Raw genomic sequence first — 18,876 nt, forward strand, 5'->3', positions numbered from 1 at the left:
CTGGTTACAAAAAATGGAGAAATTTTTAATGCTGTGTGATAAGTTCACTTATCTTGGCAGTATACTTTCCAGGGATATACATGTAGATAATTAGATTGACACATGCATTGCCAGAGCTAGTGCTATGTTTGGGAAGCTTTGAAGGAAAGTGCGGGAGAGAAGAGGTATTAGACTGATTACCAAATTGAAGGTCTGCAGAGCTGTTGTGCTGACCTCGTTGTTGTATGCTTGTGGAAACTGAATAATATAACCAGTGCCATGCCAAGAAACTTAATGGCTTCAATTTGAATTGTCTTAGGAAGATTCTGAAGATCACCCGGCAAGATAAGGTAAGGGACAATGAAGTCCTTTCTCAAGCTGAGCTGCCAAGTATTCAAACTCTATTGTAGAGAAATGCAACTCAGATGGGCGGGCCACGTTGTTTGAATGCCAAAAGTATGTTTCCCTAAAAGACTATTTTATGGAGAACTCACACAGAGGTCAGAAGAAGTGATACAAAGACATTCTCAAGGCCTCTCTGAAGAACTTTGGTGTTGATTGTGATATACAGAAGACAATGACAGGACTTCCAAACATGGTGTGCCCGCGTTAAGAAGGTGCTGTTCTCCGTGAGCAAAGCAGAACTGTAGTAGTTCAAAAGAAATGTGAGATGTGCAAATTTAGAGACATTTCCACTCCAAATGTTCATATGGACTATTTGTGCCAGACCTATTGTAGAGCCTTCCAAACTTGTATTGATGTGATCAGCCATGGGAGGATACACTGTACCTTGACCCCAACATGGTGATGTCATCTTGGTCTTCTTCAAGAAGGAAGGACAAGAACCAACCAGTCTGGTCAACCAATGTGTACTATCTTACAGGTCCAGAGTTCTTAACTTTTTTTTTTTTTTTTTTGGTGAGGCAATTGGGGTTAAGTGACTTGCCCAGGGTTACACAGCTAGTAAGTGCCAAGTGTCTGGTCTGAGATCGGATTTGAACTCAAGTCCTTCTGACTCCAGAGCCAGTGCTCTATCCACTGTGCCACCCAGCTGCCCCTAGTTCTTAACTTTTTTGTGTGGCATAGACTCCTTTGACAATCTGAGGAAGCCAGCAGACCTCTTCTAATTTTAAAATGCATAAAATAAAGATTTCTTTTACAAAGGAAATCAGTTACAATAAAATACTGTTATCAAAATACTTCTTAAAAACAAGGTCACAAACCCTAGGTTAAAAATTTCCATCAATAGAAACAACAACAGCTGGCATTTGTATAATGTCTACTATGTGCAGGGATCATGCTAAGTGCTTTGCAAATATCATCTCCTGAGATCCTCACAACAGGACCTATTTTATAGATGAAGAATCTGAGACAGACAGATAAAGACAAAGTCTTTATGAGTAACTTGCCAAAGGTCTTACAGCCAGTAAGTATCTGAGACCGTGTTTGAACTCTGGTCTACCTGACTCCAGGCCCAGCATGCTTACCACTGGGCCGTCTGTTCCCTCTAATATAGAAAATAAGTTATTTTTCTGCTTTCAGATAGTAAAGGAGCTTTGTATTGAGCCATATTAGTTACATAACTATATGATTTTTGAAAAGTTTCTGGAATGCTGATGCCCAAGGGCTGATTATACCACTTACTGGACATGATTTTGGGCAAATCACTTTTCTCAAATGAAATCTCCTCCTCTGTAACATGAGAATCAAGTACTTGCTTCCATGTTATTACAGGGTTGTTGTGAAAGTCAGGTATGGAAGCCCTTTATAACTATAAGGTCTCACAAATAGAAAAGCCTACTGATAACCATTTTTACCATTCTAGTGATAATTAGTAGCATTAGTAAGCAAGATGACCATTGTGGCCATGAGTTTAATGAATATATTATTAAGTAATTTACCATTATGGTGGTAATGACATATTTTGTTAATAACAGTAATAGTTATTACTTCATATTTTTGTAATACTTTATAATTTTTAAAATGTTTTCACATCTGTTATGTCATTGGTCATCATGATAACCCTGGGAGTAGAATGGGGTAGATATTATTTCCATTTCACTGATGAATACACTCTGGCTTTTTGAAATTACCACGGAGTGGTAAATTTATTAGGTGATTTATCCAAGATAACACATTTGCTACTAAGGTGTGTAACTGATGTTTGAACCTCCACTAGGTATGGAATCTTTTTGGGGAATAACAGTTATTGTTATTATTACTACCATTGTGGAACTACCAACAGCTACCACCAATTTATCATTATATCAGTCTTTACTGTTTACAAGTGTTCAGTAAGGCAAAACAGTTATTTTAGCTTGTTGATAACTGGTCTTTCCAAGAAGGAACATTGTTTTTAAATGTAATAGCTATTTTCAGATTGTTCTTTGTTTGGGAAAATTGTCTCACAGATAGAGTATTTTTAATATAGATTTGTTTTTACCCACAGTTTATCCCATATGTCATCTCTAGTCTAAAATTTATAATTTTATTTACACATCAGTCAGCTAAAACTCTAAGGCGGTATCCTGGGGACATTACTCCATTGGGGATTTCTTCAGTTCCATCCGGAATTCCCTTTCCCTACAAGGTTATTTATATTTTTATTTGCTCATACCTATTTCTAGATTACTATCAACACAAAATCCTTGAATGCTGCTCTGATAAGCAGTGAAGGTGGAGGAGACGGGGTAGGGAATGCATATCAATGTTTTTTGTACATTATCAGCAATGTTATGTATTGGTTATGCTCTGCAGGCAAAAATAGCTTATTTACTGCACAATTAATTTTATTATAATCTTATTTCCCTATTTTAGATTCCCTGAAATTGTGGATTGCCCACCTGTGTTTTGAGAAAATTTAGCATGTGGTTTTCTGGAGTTACTGCAAGAACTGTATTATAGAGCTGGCGTTAGGGGTAGGAAGGTAAGAGCACTTTTTACTTTCCTATTTGTGGCATCATATGTTTCTTCCCTTGTTAATTGGTTCCATGTTCCCTTTAGGTTTTGTTGATGCTATAATACTGCACCCTACTGGACATTAAGGCATTTCCTGAAGTGAGAAGTGGCATTTTATGGTCAAATAGCCAGCTGGACCAATTTTTATGGTCCTTAGCCCCAGTCATAAAAAGATCAGTAGAAAACAGGTGCTATCTTGTAATCATTATGATGCTCCACCGCTGTTGTTAATATGTTGGCATAAATGCTTTGGTGGTGGGTGGTGGGGATGATGATGGTGATGATGATGAAGATGGTGATGATGATGATGATGATGAAGCAACAGAACTTTAACCTTTGAATTTCATAGCCCATATTATTAAAAACATCCCAAAATAGAATACATACATTGAAAGCTTTAATGTATGTCTTAGGTTTCCTGTGTTAATTCCTGTGTTTCTGAATATATGCACGTTTGGTATTAGCTCTTCTATAATAGTTTTAGGCCCCTCTGCTTTGTGTCTGTCCAGGGCAGACATTTTCAAAAGGGCTCACAATAATGAATTTCTACTTTAATGGGACCTATTTTGAATGAGACATCCTGTGTTCCATTTAATGCAGTATGACTTTAAATGGGGCTTGTTTTATATGTCCACCCTGTAATTTGGCTATCATGTTGTCTACTGTGTGCAATGAACTGTATTTACATAAAGTGAGTGTGGATTGGAGAACAACTGTAGTGTCTGTTGCTGACCTGCCACACTCTTACATTGTTTTCCCATGTCCTAAACTCACTTAAAATGTATAAAGCTGCTCCTTTTAAAAGTATATTTCCACCCATTTTGAGCAGCAAAATGCCATGTGAATACAAGCTTGCCTTTGTAAAAACTCTTAACTAACCATTCAGAAATACTAATGTGAAGGCAATTTTGTGTATTAAATTGTCTGAAAGTAACTTTATTACATTGATTTTTTTAAATGAAAGAAGCTAAAATAAGCAAAAGTCTAGCTGGATTTTAGTTACTTTTTTTTCTTCAAGATTTGCTCTTTTCTTTGTGGGTGTAGGCATGGTTTTGGTGAGATCATTCTAAATTAGCACTTTAGGAAACAGGACCTAATAGTTTGTTTCCTTAATTCAGAAATCCTGAAAATACATTTAAATACCTAGTATTTTGAAAACCTTAAATATATAACATGAAAAGAAAACTGGTTTTGAACAAAAGAAGGATGGGTCTTTCTCTGTTAGTGAAAATATATGGTAGCTTTTATTTGAGAAAAGTTCATGTATTTTCTCCTTTTTAATATAAGAATTATTTTTATATTAAAATATGTACCGTAATCTTTTTTTACATAGTATGTATTTGTTTTTAATGACATTTGAAATAGGTTAAGTTCCTATAAGAGAGATTTGTTAAGAAATATTTTCCAATCATAACAATTGTTGAATATTGGAAAAGATTATAAAGAAAGCAAATATAATTTACTTTTCCTTAAATCTTTAAGATTAGGGTAGATGAATGTGCTGTTTGATGGTTTGGTTTTAGTCCTTCATGAATGATGTACTTCTAAAGGTTTTTCCAATCTTATGATCCAGTTATTTAATAAGATATGAATAATTTAACTCTTCAAATAAGGACTTAATATAACAAATACTTAGTTTATTCCATTGCCTAATTTCTTCTACATGGCACTACTCAGAGTAGGATTTCATATTTTGGAAATTTAAAATCAAATTTCATCATACAAGAAAGTTATCACTTGAGAGTTCATTTAATAAGATATATGAAAATATGGTCGACAAATTCTGAAATAAGAATGAATTGCAATTAACAGAGTTACTTAGGCCATCAATCTAATATGCTTTTGAAGTTATTGTAACATTGCTAAAGCCCTCCAGAATGATTGTGCTCCCAGTTATACAGTTCAACTATTTAAGAGTTTGTTGCACTCAAAGGAAGTTCCCAATTATATGTAGGTAATCTCCCTCTCTCTCTCTCTCTCTCTCTCTCTTTTTTTTAACTATTTCCAGCATAAGGACTATAGCTTCAGCATATTGTTGTTCAGCTTCTGATATGAAGCCAGTGTGTAATAATGTCATGTGAGTTATTGGTAATGTCTCATTAATTTTATTAATTAATAAGATACTCTATGAAAAATAAGATACTCTATGAATTTTTAAAACTGAATCTTAGTTTTTTACCTGTCAGTTAATAATTTTTGATTGGATTCTTTCTAAAATATGTTTTTCCATTTGTTCTTTGATAAAATAATGTATTGAATATAATTTAATACATTTTTGATAATTCAAGACTACTAGTAATAGTTATTGAGAGGTAGTAGTAGTTAGTGATGATGAACTTTTATTCATTTATTGAGATGTTTAGAACTGTTTTCTCCTCTACCAAATGCTACATAGTATTCCACTTCTGTAGTTTTTCTATCTTCCTTTATGGAATTTTTTCATTATTTATTGTTATATGTCACTTGTTTTTGCTATCACTGTGTCCTGCTATTACCTAATCATCTGTCATATTTTACAAAATGTGAGAAAGGAGTATTGCTATACCTCTACTTTGGAGTCATGATCTTAAGCTTTGTGATAGCTATTAATCATTTACACAAATTTCCAGGCTAATAGTGATATTTCAGATAGTTATGGTCAGAAGTCTGACTTTGGATAAGTGGAGTATTGTAATATCTCTATCCATAAATTAATTAAATATATTGATGTATCCCTACTTTTAGAACACCAAATATCTGACTTTATGAAATAGATGTTATTAGCTTTTATCACATTACCAGATGCAAATTCTTTTAATAGCTCATCTATCATTAAACAATCTGGGAGTAGAATTTAACTGTTAACTTAGTTGGCCCTGAAGAAAAATAGGAAGAGAAACTTAAAGCATTTATAAAATATATTTTAAGTTGATAGACAAATAGTTCAGCAGATCTGATTTTAGCAATTTTGTGATTGAATAAGGTGAAATGCATTTGTTGTCCCACTTCCTATAAAATCCTGAACATGAGTTTTTAAAAAAAATCTGTTGGTAATAGTCCACAACCAAAGTTGGAAAAGGAAGTATACTATTCCTGGGCCAACATAGACATCATTGATCATATTGTCTCATTCTAAAGATTTTTTTTTCCTTTGGGCCTCTTTGGTTTTTTAATTTAATAAATGAAGCAAATTGTTGAAAATTTTCCTGGGGGAAAACAGTCTGTATGCTTTAATAAAGTGAAGTGTTGGTTTTTTTTTAATTGACATATAAATAAATATTTTTCAAGTATAAAGAGAAAACTGTCTCCTAATATTTTTTAAACCTTTAGATAGAGGGTTTTTGTTTTTTTTTTTTTGTTAAGACTTTGGTCTCTCTGTCTCACTCAGCTCTCAGTCCAAAAGTTCAGGAACTACTTACCAACTTGACAGACACAGGAGTTTTGACCTGCTCTGTTTCCAACCTGGACCAGTTTGCCCTACGTTGGGCAATCTGATGGCCTCCCAAGGGCCCACCATATTGATGCTGAACTTTGTGTGAGGCATCTAATAGATTTAGCTCACTTGGCGCAGTGGATGGAGTAGACTGCAGGAGACCTGGAGTCAGGAAAACTCATATTTTTGAGTTCATATCTGGCCTCAGACACTGACTAGCTGTGTGACTCTGGGCAAGACACTTAACCTTGTTTGCCTCAGTTTGCTCACCTGTAAAATGAGCTGGAGAAGGAAATGACAAACCACTGCAGTATCTTTTCCAAGAAAACCCCAGATGGAGTCACAGAGTTAGACATGACTCAACAACAGCAACAGCAGCAAGAGCTCAGAACTCCTGAGGTCCAGAAATCCACTCCCTTACTCACCCGCCTTGGCATAATTGGAACTATAGCTGTGTGACCCACCATGCCTGGCTAGATTTTTTAAAAATAAAGATTTTATGATTCGTTGTATCTGAATTAGATATTACAAAGTTCATCTGGATTTTATGATGAGTAAAATAACCAGTTACTATATGATCAATTTCTTCCTAATGTGATACCTTTCCTCCAGGTTCCTTTTAGTATCTCTTGGTTGTGTAAAACCATTATTATAGATAATATGACAATTTTAGTGTATAAACAACTAAGAAAGGATAAAACTACAAGTTATTATTATACCAACTGTCAAAATTTCATCTAATTTAAGAAATGTTTACCTTCAGGAACAAATTTTTCTTTTCCTAGCCCCTATTTTCATTAAGAGTGTGTGTGTATGTGTGTTTGTGTGTGTAAAATGTATTTTGAGGGTAGTGGAATGAAGTATACAAATAACTGTTAATTCAAAGAAAAATATGATCTGTCCCATAACAGGGAAATAAAAATGTTAGGAGAGCTATAGATAGTATAAAAGCAATGCTATAATTTTTCTTCAAAAAAAAAAATACTTTCAGCATCTGAACATTTTATACTGACCTATTAATATTCAGCCATTCTGTATTCTTTTTTTTTATTCCAACCAGGTGAAAGCTGACTCAAATAAGTTCTCTAAGTAAATTTCCTCAAGTAATAGCTACTCATATTGATGTTGGGCTTTAAGGTCTGCAAAGTGTTTTCCTTACATACTTATATACATATTACATTGCATTTTATAGCTGAGAAAACTGAGGCCCTGAGATGTTTGTGACTTGATTATGATCACATATAGTGCCAAGGTATAATTCAAATCAATCTGTTGGACTGAGGCCAATACTCTTTCTTGTTATATTTCAAATGCTGTATTATAGAAAAGAGATTGGCTAATAGGTTTATTAGGAAAATATTGATGATTCCTGAGACACGTCCTTTTGATACTGTGAAAACCGGTGCGCTAATGATTCACTCTTACCTTCATCACTTCATTGGTTACCAATCCATCCTGCCTGCCATGGAGAAAAAAGTTGATCAAAGAGGACTTTGCAAAATAAGTAATCATATAATATTTTTTTTAGCAGTATTAGAATAAAAAGACCTCAACTTAGGAAACATAAAATCTTTTCAAGTATTCATCAGTTCAATGTTTCTAATTTCTTCTATCAGCCAAAGTTCATTCAAGCTGTTCTATTTTACCTTATATGAGAATTTCCTAAACTGAAAAAAAATCTTAAACGTTACTAAAAGAATGTGAATATTTGACAATTTTACCAGCTTTAAAATTAATTTTAAGTTTGTTTTAATTACTTTTAAGCATGCCCATCTACAAACCATATATATTAATAGCACTCACTTTTACATTTCTGGATCTAGTAAAGATCATAATGTTCTTAGAGTATTGTAATCTGTTGTTTGCTTTGCAATGTACAAAAGTGGTTTTGTTTTGGCATTTTGTTCATTGTCAGTTTTAATAACGTATATGATTTACATTCTCTGTCACTGTGTACATTTTTTTTTTACATTTAAATTTTATCATTTGAATAATTTCCTCATTTCAGGTGATTTTGGTGTCTCATCACTATGCAAAAATTGAAAGAGGTGATTGTGTGTGACTTTTTACTAAGTACCCGGATTTCTTCACCTCTTATTATGTCAACAGCATTTTTGATTTAAAACATCAAATTAAATAACAATATTTTATGCTGGCTTTTACTTTAGTTCATGCATTTAAAAACTGAAAATCAGATAAAAGATACTTTCAAAATAAATTCAGTATATTATTTATGAGTGGAGCAACACATTAGCATCAGGTTCACAATAGATCATATCGCTTTTATTCCATCTTACAAGCTTAGCAGCACAAACAGAATAATCAACATATTATTTGGCTGTCATCTGCTGAACAGAAACCAGAGATCACAAGGAGGTTTTCCCTAGCTGTGGTGATGGCCTTTTTGTTCCAAGCCCCCATCTGGGAGGGCCATGGTGTGTTATCATATGGAACGCGGGGTTTTCTGTAATCTGCTTAGCTGCACTGCAGTTTGAATCTTCATTCCATGTTTGTGTAATTTATAATTTTAATGAGACCATGGCTCTTGTGGGCTTTGAAATATATTAAAAGCTCTTTTGTGCATATGCTTTTGTTCTTGCTTAATAGGCTCAGTGTATTTAAAACTGATGAATTTTTATTCATGGATTTGGATGTCTGGGGATTAACTTAGACTGAATATCATTGCACTCATCTATTGATGTTTAGAAAGTTTTTTTTAATACTTGTAACCATAAGAAGGAAAGAATTTATAGAAATTTTGAACACTAGGAAATAATGAAATGGGCCTTACTAATTTAAATTTTGTTATTTCAGGTAATTATTGTAAAGCAATAATTCTGAAAAAGCAACTCTTCCATGATTTGAAATCCTAAATATTATTGCATATATTGGAATCATGTTGGTGATAGAGGGGAGAGGAAAAAAGAAAGTGGTAATACAAATTTTGGTATTTATTAATATGAATAAATCATATGTTCATGTATTTGTAATTCCCAAATTATAGGTCCTGAAATTGAATAGGTAAATGTACGGTTTTTTAAAATGGTTTATACTTTTTTTTATGGTTAATGTTTGAATAATTTATTTCATTAAAGGGTTTGTTAGTAGAGGATATAATGGGAAAGAATTGGAAAACCATTTTTCTAACATAGAAATAATATTTGGTTGTTTTTTTAAACCTGAAATCTTTCATTTACTAAATATTTATAACCTATAATTAGTTGGAAAGGACCTCACATTCTATCTAATCCAATTCATATAGACTCTATTTTAATGTTTTATAATACCAAAAACATTGTACAGCATTTTTGCAGAAATTAGACTTTGTGTTCTAGGCCTGCCTTCATCCAGACAGGATACTTGAGATTGTCAAATCATGTAAATTTATACCTGCTTTAAAGCTTTAATTTTAGGATACTTCTTTGCTGAAGAATACATAGAACTATGTTAGTTCTACTGAATTTACTAAGGATCCGAATCTGACACAAAATCCTCAGAAGCATTATTTAGAAATTTTTTTGAGTGAGTGACAGTTATGATTGGGCAATCATTTTCTCATGAAGCAAAAGAAACAAATTAAGAATGAGGATGAAATCACACTGGTTTTTAGTTTTCTTCATTATTTGTTAGATAGGTATCATAATAATTTGGTTTTCCATAGTGACTCCCTACTTCAACTCCACTATTAGTTATAGAGGTTCAGTTAGCTTTGTTAAACTGTTTTTTTTATGGTATGTATATATATCATTGAATTATTTTACACAATATAAAACAAAATCCTACTTGTGATCGAACGGTTCTTTTTCTTTCCCTTATTTTTTATTTGCTGTTGCTTTTCAAGAGTTGAATTGTTATGTGTACAATTGTAATACTTATATAGAATGGTAGAGAGACCAGATCTGTGATTTCATTGGCTTGGACCAGGGTACTGCCTGCCTAGCGAGGAAGCTCTCTTTGCCAATGCAGGACACACTTTCTCCTCAAGTTCTAGTATTACAGAGTTGCCTCGAGCTCTGAGGGAAGGGGGCTCCTTCCTTGTCACAGAGTCATTGTGTGTCTGGGGCAGCTTTTGGACTGGGGCCTCCTGGACCCTATATCCACTTGCCCACATTGTCTCTCAGTAGCATAGAATAATAATAACATAACATTCTGAGTTTTGCAAAGCACTTTCGTAAAACACGTAAGATGGGTAGTGCAGTTATTTTTATCTCCATTTTTCATAAAAAGAAGCTGAAACACAGAGAAGTGATAGACCTTGCCTATTGTCACACATTTTGGAAGTACCTGAGCTGGGATTTGAACCCAGGTCTGCTGACACCCAGTCTGGTGTTCTAGCCACCATCCCTTGATGCTGCTTTAGTTTTGTTCATACTGTAAAAGCAATACTGCAATAATATTGCAAAAGCAAACGAATTCTCAGTATTACCAGAAAGAGCTTAACTATGTGAAATCAAAAGTCTTATCTTCTAATATAGTAGAAAACTGAGGGTTTTTAAGATTCATTACGTCTTTTAAATCATAGTAACAGTCGCAGTAACAATATGTACTATATCCCAAATCTAAAATACTTTAAACTGTTTGGGTATAAACAAAAGAGTACTAGCCTTAGAATCCCTTTTCTGACAGTCAAGGTAAGTTGTTTTTACTCTTCGAACTTTAGTTTGCATATATTTGAAATGGGTATAATTCTGTGAAATATGTACTATTATCTCATGGGTTGTTAGAGGGAAAGCACTGTATAAATGTTGATGACTCATTTTTTTCATTTTCTGCTAAAACTAGTGTTATTATTGTCTTTCTTTCAAGGGTTGGTGATAGAACCAATTCTAAATGAATTGACAGTGATATCATCAATGAACAACCAATCTACAAACGCTTCTTAAGTGCTAATATACTAGGTGTTACAGATACAAACACAAGAATGAAGTATTGCCTGCTCTCAAGGAGATCACATTTTGTTGAGTGATAACATATGTATATGTATTTAACAAATTCAAAACAAATTCAAATTGAATACAAGTCAGGGAGGGAGGGAACCAACATTTGGGGAAATCAGGAAAGGTTTATGTGTAGAAGGTGGCACATTAGGTACATCCTGAAGGGAGAAAAGATTTTTAGAGGTGGAGGTGAGAAGAGAGTTCCAGAGGAAATTGGCCACTGCAAAGGCACAGAGATGGGAAATGTGATCTGCCATGCAATGTGTGAGGAATAGAGAAAAGGCCAGTTTTGCTGGATCAAAGAATGAAGGAAGGCAGGTCAAGCAACATCTTCTCCATAAGGCTTTTCCTGACCCCCTTCAGCTGCTGGAGTCTTCCCTCCCCATACCTTGTAGTTAACAAATTTGTATATGTTTGTATCGTATTATTTACGTGTATTGTACTGCACATTATATATGTGCTCTGTTCATATATGTACTTTTTGTCTCCCCCATTAGTATCTAAACTCCTTGTGATTAAGGATTCATTCTTTGTAGCTGTAGACTGATAATGCATAATGAGAGTTTGGGACCAGATTATAAAAGGCTTTGAATCTCAAACAGAAGAGTTTAGATTACTTTCAGGCAATTGATAAACTTTTGTTTTTGTTTTAAAGTACCTGTGAATGTAACTGTAACAGGAAGATTAGATAAAATGTAGTTTCTTGGTCTCGAGGAGTTTAGAGTCTGGGAGGGGAACTAGGAACAAGTACAGATAGCTATGATATACAGCACTTCATATAAAACAGAGAGATCATTTATTCATACACTTTTCTAGTTGGGGGGGGGTCCCTACCTTCAAGAAGTTTATATTTTTCCTAATGGGGGAAAACAAGTCAAATGAAATCAACAAGCATTTCTTAAGCACCCTATGTATGTGCCAAGTATAGAACAAAGTGCTGGAAATACAAACATAAACCAAAAGAAAGAAAGACAGTAGTGTACATTCTGATATGGAAAGATAGCACATAAAAAGGACTCTTGGGTCGGGGATGAGAAAGGAGACTTCATGGAGGAAATCTACAGTCAGGAGTGAAGTTGAACGAAGACATGGCTGACTGGGGCACTTTTCTTAAAAGTGGAGGTCCTGGAAGGGGCCACACGGGGTGGAGGGTACCTCCATTTGGGGAAGGCCAGGATGACATGTAAAAAGTTGTACACACAAAATAGACATATATTATAAGTGGAATGTGGGAGGCAGGGGAGGGACCTAGAAGGTGGGGTTTGAACTGAGTCCTAAGGGAAGCTGGAAGCCAGAGACAAAGAGGGAGAGTCCCACGAGATGGAGTGTTGGGTTCTGGGAACAACGAGAGGGCCAGTGAAACTAGGTGGTAGACTGTGGGGAGAGAGGGAAATTGTAAGATTGGGAAGGCAGGCAGGAAAAAGGTTGTAAAGGGCTTTAAATGTCAAATAGAGGATTTTATATTCAATTGTGGAGGTAATAGGGAGCCACTGTAGCTTATTGAGCAGGGAAGGATGATTTGGTCAAACCTGTAATTTAGAAATCACTCTGGCAGCTTAGTGAAGGATGGATTAGAGTGGAGAAAGACAAGGCAGTAAAACCAACTAGAAGCCTGTGGTGTTAGTCCAGGCATGAGGTGATAAAAGACCTGCCCCAACACGATAGCTGTGTGTTTGGAGGGAGTACAAAACAAAAAGCTGTAGAAGGCAGAGAGGAGAAGGTTGTTACAGGTACCAACACAGGCTTATGAGACTATTGAAGAGTGAATGACTTTGATAACTAAATCAGGCAATCTGTGGCTTCTTGATATACTTATGCTTCCAGTGGGGTGGGGGTGGGGGTGGGGGCACTGATTATAAACTTTCCAATCTTTCCTCTTATTGTGTAGACTTTGGTCATATTTTCCCATTAATCTTGTACACAGGGACAACGCAAACTTCTATAGATCTTTCTCTGGTTCTTTTAAAGATGAATGAATTAAATTTAATATTTAAAGATGAAGAAACATATTTCCATTTAGTTGAGATCTTGGGATTACAGGTGTGATATCACATACTATCAATGTGTTGATCAATTTTGTTTAATTGGTTTTTTTTTTTCTTCATTACTAGGAAGGATTCAGATTATATATAGTGGGAAAAAATGGTGGTGTTAAAAAACAAAATGCATCAGTAAAATTCAGAAAAAATAAGTGTTTACATTTAAATGTTACATTTGAGTATTCAGTTTGTTAGATGTTTAGAATTAAGTGCTTTTTACATTTAAACTGTTTAAGTTTCTGAAAAATATTTCACTAATTCAGAAATATTTAAGAGAAACCAACTAGAAGTCATCAAACAGTTATAAAATGTCTACCACATGCCAAACAGTGTCCTAGGTTTTGGAGTATAAAGATGAAAATTGGAAGCGCCTTCACCCTTGAATAGTTTGGAGTTTAGTCTAAGTTTTTGGTGAAGGCGCATTGAATTTGGAGGCAGAAAATCTAAATTCAAGACCTAGTTCCAACACTTTACTCATAGTAAGCGTAACTGAGGACAAATCACTTAACTCTCTAAGCCGTATGTATAAAATGGAGTAATAATATTTAGACTAGGTACTTTACAGAACTGTTGTGAAGAAGGTAATTTAATAAGGACTCTCCATGTTGCTTTTAGAGAACAAGCAATATTCATAAATAATTTTGAGTGTGCATAGTTTGGAGACTGGGATGTATATTTTAATGTTAAGAGAATTTTATACATTCATTCAATGAATTTTGCACAGTGCTAGGTTGGAGGAAGGGAAGTTGTACAGATCCATTCTTATAAGCAGTTGCTACATCGAGTCAAATCCAAATGGCATTTCAAAATTACTAGAACTTTTTACATACCTTATTCCTCCTGATAGTAATTTCCCAATCATGACTGATAAAGAAATGTCCATTCCACGCTTTTTGTTAGCAATAGATAGCGTTTTTTTTATAGCACTGCTATTGGCATAACTGACGTGTTTCTTAGTGATTTATTTTTTTATCTGTAAAATTATTATGATTGTTACCTGACTCCTGAGTACTTCTTTATATTGTTATAAAAAAAGTTCCATCATCATCATGATAGGATGTTTACGTAAAGTGCATCTCACTTTATCCAAGAAATATATTATTATAAAATTCTATCCATAATAATTTTTTTTGTGATTCAGTCATATTTAAATACTCAGTGACAGAATGTACCATTTAAAAGACATCTATTTTTCAATAAATTACCAAACCTTTTTAAAATCTGATAAAGAAAAATCTTCCCCCCTCCCTTCAATTTCTTTTTTTGGGGGGGTATGTTGATAAAATCTTGGTTTTTATATATTCTATTTGTTTAATGCCTACATTTTATACTCTTTTAAAGATAGGTATTACATAGTACAAATTTCTGCATAGATTTGTATAGGGTTTCAAAAACTGAACTGTAGAATGTCCTGTATGTTATTTCTAAATATAGGAATTTATTAATTCAGTGATATGGTTAAAAAATAGCTAGTTAAGAACTACTAGGTAGAAAATACATTAGATTTGAATTTGTTCAATAATTCAAAAAATACATAGATGTAAAAGATCAGGAAGATTATGGTAATATATTGACTGGAAGTATATCTACACCTTAAAAAATGCAAACCATTTTTCCATTAATATAGAATTGATCCACTTAAATATGCTTTTATTAATAGACAAAATTAGAATGACACAAAGCATTAATTTTTTAAAGTTTCCAAATTATGAGGAACTACATGGTTTTTATTACATTCATATATTTTACACATGCTTGTTTTCTTTTACTTATCTACATTTTTATTGACTTCTCACTGTGACTACTACATTTAAAATGTTGGCACAGAATGTTAAACTACCTTTTAAACAATGCCACTAGTTCCTGGGAGATTATAAATCCATCCATTGATTTCCTAATTTTATTATGTACACCGTCAATTGTAATCCAAGATTACAGCAAACAAGACGTTAATTTCTAGACATAATCTATGTACATTTCAATTACAGAGCATGATGGTTATAGAAGCATAGAATAAAAAAGAGAATAACATTTGTGCTATCCTCGCAGGAGCTGTCAATAAAAGTTGTAATAGGGGATTTAGGAATCTGGAAATGGCCAACTAATTTATGGGAATCTATTTTATTTCAGCCAGAAAGGCCAAGCTTTTTTGCCTCTACACTGCATATTGCAGAGCACAGGCTAACTATAGAAAACCAGGCGGGTGCATATGGATGCTCCCTTGATATCATTCACTTGCTGTGTAATCTTATTATGCAAAGTTCTAATCTTCACCTAGAATGAATGCCTCTGGGTCAGAATATAGTCATATCAGGGTTTTTGAGGTCATGTTTTGTGATCCTTAGCTTATTCTTCTAAGTAGGGCTGGGATTTAAAGGGTATTCCCCAGACACTAGCAGGGATGGACAGCAAAACCTGCTGCCTTTTTGGAAGGCAAGACCAACATGAGGTCCCTGGTAGGATTAAACTTGATTTGTAGCTGCAGGATTTTTTAACAGATGTATTATTGGACAGGGAATAGGGGGCCACCAGCACAGCAAAATTGGATCGCGATTGGCATTCTCAGGGAGTCCGCTGGCTGCTAAAACAGCAGCTGCATGTGGATTTGACTTCTTTCAGGTGAAGCGACTTCCAGTCATTTGGAAAGGATGGGATGAAAAGGAACCTTGGTGATAATTTTGATGTCTGCAAGATTTAGTACCAGTGTAATGGGATTATCGGTAACACCTTCACTGCAGAAAAAGCCACCTGGCGCTATAACTGGCAGCAACTGAGAACTAATCCTTTCCCTTCTCTTGGATGTCATTCATGAAGCTCAAAGTGATTTCTACCCTGCTAGCTGTGATTAATTTTATAACCACTACCTGCCCCCCCCAAAAAAGTCAAGTGATCAAGGCAAAGAATATGTGGAAAAAAAATTAGGCAAGTGTTGTATTGTGCAGTCTTAATTTTTAGCAGATGTAGACTTTGCTGTCCTTAAAACACAGTAACTATTAAATGCAAGAGAAATGGATTTATGGTATCTCTCTTATATACTTTACCTTCCAATTCAAAATGAAGCCATCACTGTCATCAATGGAGGTGATCATTTGTAACTATATGTAAAATGTTAATAATTTTTGTACAGTGATAATGATAAGGCTATTATTTGACCAAATCATAGTGCCTGTAGATACAAGGATTGTAGTTTAATTATTTGTTTTTAATATGCATATTGAGAAGGGAGGGATGGAATAAATAAGCATTCATGTAGCACTTTACAGATATCTCATTGGATCCTTGCGACAAACCTGTGAGGAAGGTGCTGTTACTATCCTCATTTGACAGTTGAGGAAACTGAGGCAAACAGAGGTTAAGTGACTTGCCTAGGTCACACAGCTAGTAAGTGTCTGAGGACAAATTTGAACTCAGGTCTTTCTGACTGCAGGCCCAGTGCTTTATTCACTGTGCCACAAGATTTTTTATTAATGTGGTTTACAACATGTGAATAATTTTGTATCTGAAAACTTATAGTTATTTATCATTTTGATAATATAATGTCACTGAAAATGCTGATGTAAAAGTGTTTTTTTTTTCCAGATGTCTTTTAAAAAACATGTTCTAAGATACTAAGTAATAATATAAATGCTCCGAGGTTTTCCATGATCACTTGTTGGTTCTTAGTTAAACTGTCCTTTTACCAACTAAGGATGGATTCAGCAATTTAGTATAGAATTGAAACATTATCTCATACAATATAGAATTATTACAAGTATACAATAAATGCAGAGTCTTAAAGTAAAATTATCACATTCATCAGGTAAATACCATACAACATAAATGTCAACACTACCAAAGATAATTAGTCTTGTTAATAGTTCTAAGATATTTACTTTATAGAGCTTGATTTTTATACTCTCATCCTAGCATAGGAACAGATATTTAGAGTTGGAAGGGATCTAAGAGGTCATTTAGTCTAGTCCCTTTATTTTATATATGAGGAAAGTTAGGCCCATTAATGTTGAAACTTGCCCAGAGTCACAAACTTTTTTCTTTGCTGAATGTCAATGACCTCAATAGAATGAGAGCAGCTAGGTAGCACAGTAGACAGAGCACTGGGCCTGAAGTCACTCAGATGTGAGTTCAAATCCAGCCTCAGACACTTAATAGCTGAGGCCCTGGGCAAGTCATTTAACCTTTGTTTGCCTCAGTTTCCTCAGCTGTAAAATGGGATAGTAATATCATCTATCTCTCTGGGTTGTGGAGATCAAATGAAATCATATTTATAAAGCACTTTGCAAACCTTAAACTGCTATAAAAATATTAATTTATTCACTTTCAGATTAAGAGCAAATAGTATTTGGTATTCATGAACTGTCTTTTGAATGATGTACTTTTTCGCAGACATTCATGAGCAAAACACTTAAAAATAATACATAAACAAAACATTTATTTTTAATTCAGTATTAATACTTCGAAAAACCATACATCATTTTGTATATGCTTTTATGTGCTATGTATACTTGATTCATGCATGTATAAAGTACTAGAAATCCAATAAAACATACTTGATTTACATAAAAATCTGAAATGAGCTCAGCTATCAAAGTTAGCACTGCTGTTGTACTTCTGATCTATTTGGTTCCAAATTATTTGTTTCTAAGAGGTGCAGTTGGTTGCCACGAGGCAGCTGAGTAGTTCATTGAATAGAGCACTGGGCTGAGAGTCAGGAATACTTAAATTCAAATCTGTTCTAAAACACTTGCTGTGTGACCCTGGGCAAGTCACTTAACCTCTCTTTGCCTTACTCCATGGGTAAACCACTCCAGTATCTTTGCCAAGAAAACCCTGTAACGGTGGTGTGCTGTGGTCCATGGGGTTTTGAAGAGTAAGGTGTGACTGAACAATTGAACAACAACAACAAAGTTTGTTACCACATAAAGAAAGAAGGAAATAAGCATTTATTAAGCTCCTATTATGTGCCAGGACCTACGCTGAGTGTGGTACAAATATTATTTCATTTGATCCTCCCATGAAATAGGTGTTCTTATAGTAATAACCATTTTACAGTTGAGAAACAGAAACAGATAGAGGTTAAGTGACTTGCCTCAGCTACTAAATGTCTGAGGCTGGATTTGAACCCATGTCTAACTGACTTTAGACCCAGTGCTCTATCCATTTTGCCAAATTCATGCCATTTAATAGTAAATAGAGAATGGCTACATTTCTGCTGTACTTTATGTGAAAATATTTGTGCATTTTCAATCCAAGATTGAAAGAGCCATTCAGAAATTTGTAGCTTGAGAAAAAATTTGTGGATTAAGGAATATCTACTATTATTACAGTAATTTTCTTTTCTTTTTTTTTTCAGCCAAAGACAAGGTTTATTAGAATATCTGTCATACTGGGCAGACTCTTAAGGAGTCTGAACATGGGTAAGCAGTGGCTAGATTATAAGAATCCAAGCCGTGGCTAGATTTTAGGAATCTAAGCCGTGGTTAGATTATAGGAATCTCAGCAGTGGCTAGATTATAAGAATCTGAGCATCTTAATAGAGACAAGGTAGACCTTT

The 18,876-nt window shown here is 34.3% G+C and overlaps 1 protein-coding gene across 4 annotated transcripts in view; it reads left to right on the plus strand.

The window, feature by feature from the left end:
• The window catches only part of IMMP1L (inner mitochondrial membrane peptidase subunit 1), a 95,377-nt gene that overhangs the window by 31,873 nt on the left and 44,628 nt on the right, over positions 1-18,876 (plus strand). The window contains exons 2-3 of one of the 4 annotated variants that reach the window (XM_027837777.1): positions 2,797-2,905; positions 9,164-9,281. The gene's annotated coding sequence lies outside the window, so the exon portion shown is untranslated. Of the gene's footprint in view, positions 1-310; positions 330-841; positions 863-2,796; positions 2,906-9,163; positions 9,282-18,876 lie in introns of those variants that run through there. The other 3 variants (XM_027837776.1, XM_027837775.1, XM_027837774.1) reach the window with 3 other exon arrangements.

Source organism: Vombatus ursinus, unplaced genomic scaffold (assembly GCF_900497805.2).
Source record: "Vombatus ursinus unplaced genomic scaffold, bare-nosed wombat genome assembly UNPS02014822.1, whole genome shotgun sequence".
Classification (NCBI taxonomy): Eukaryota; Metazoa; Chordata; class Mammalia; order Diprotodontia; family Vombatidae; genus Vombatus; species Vombatus ursinus.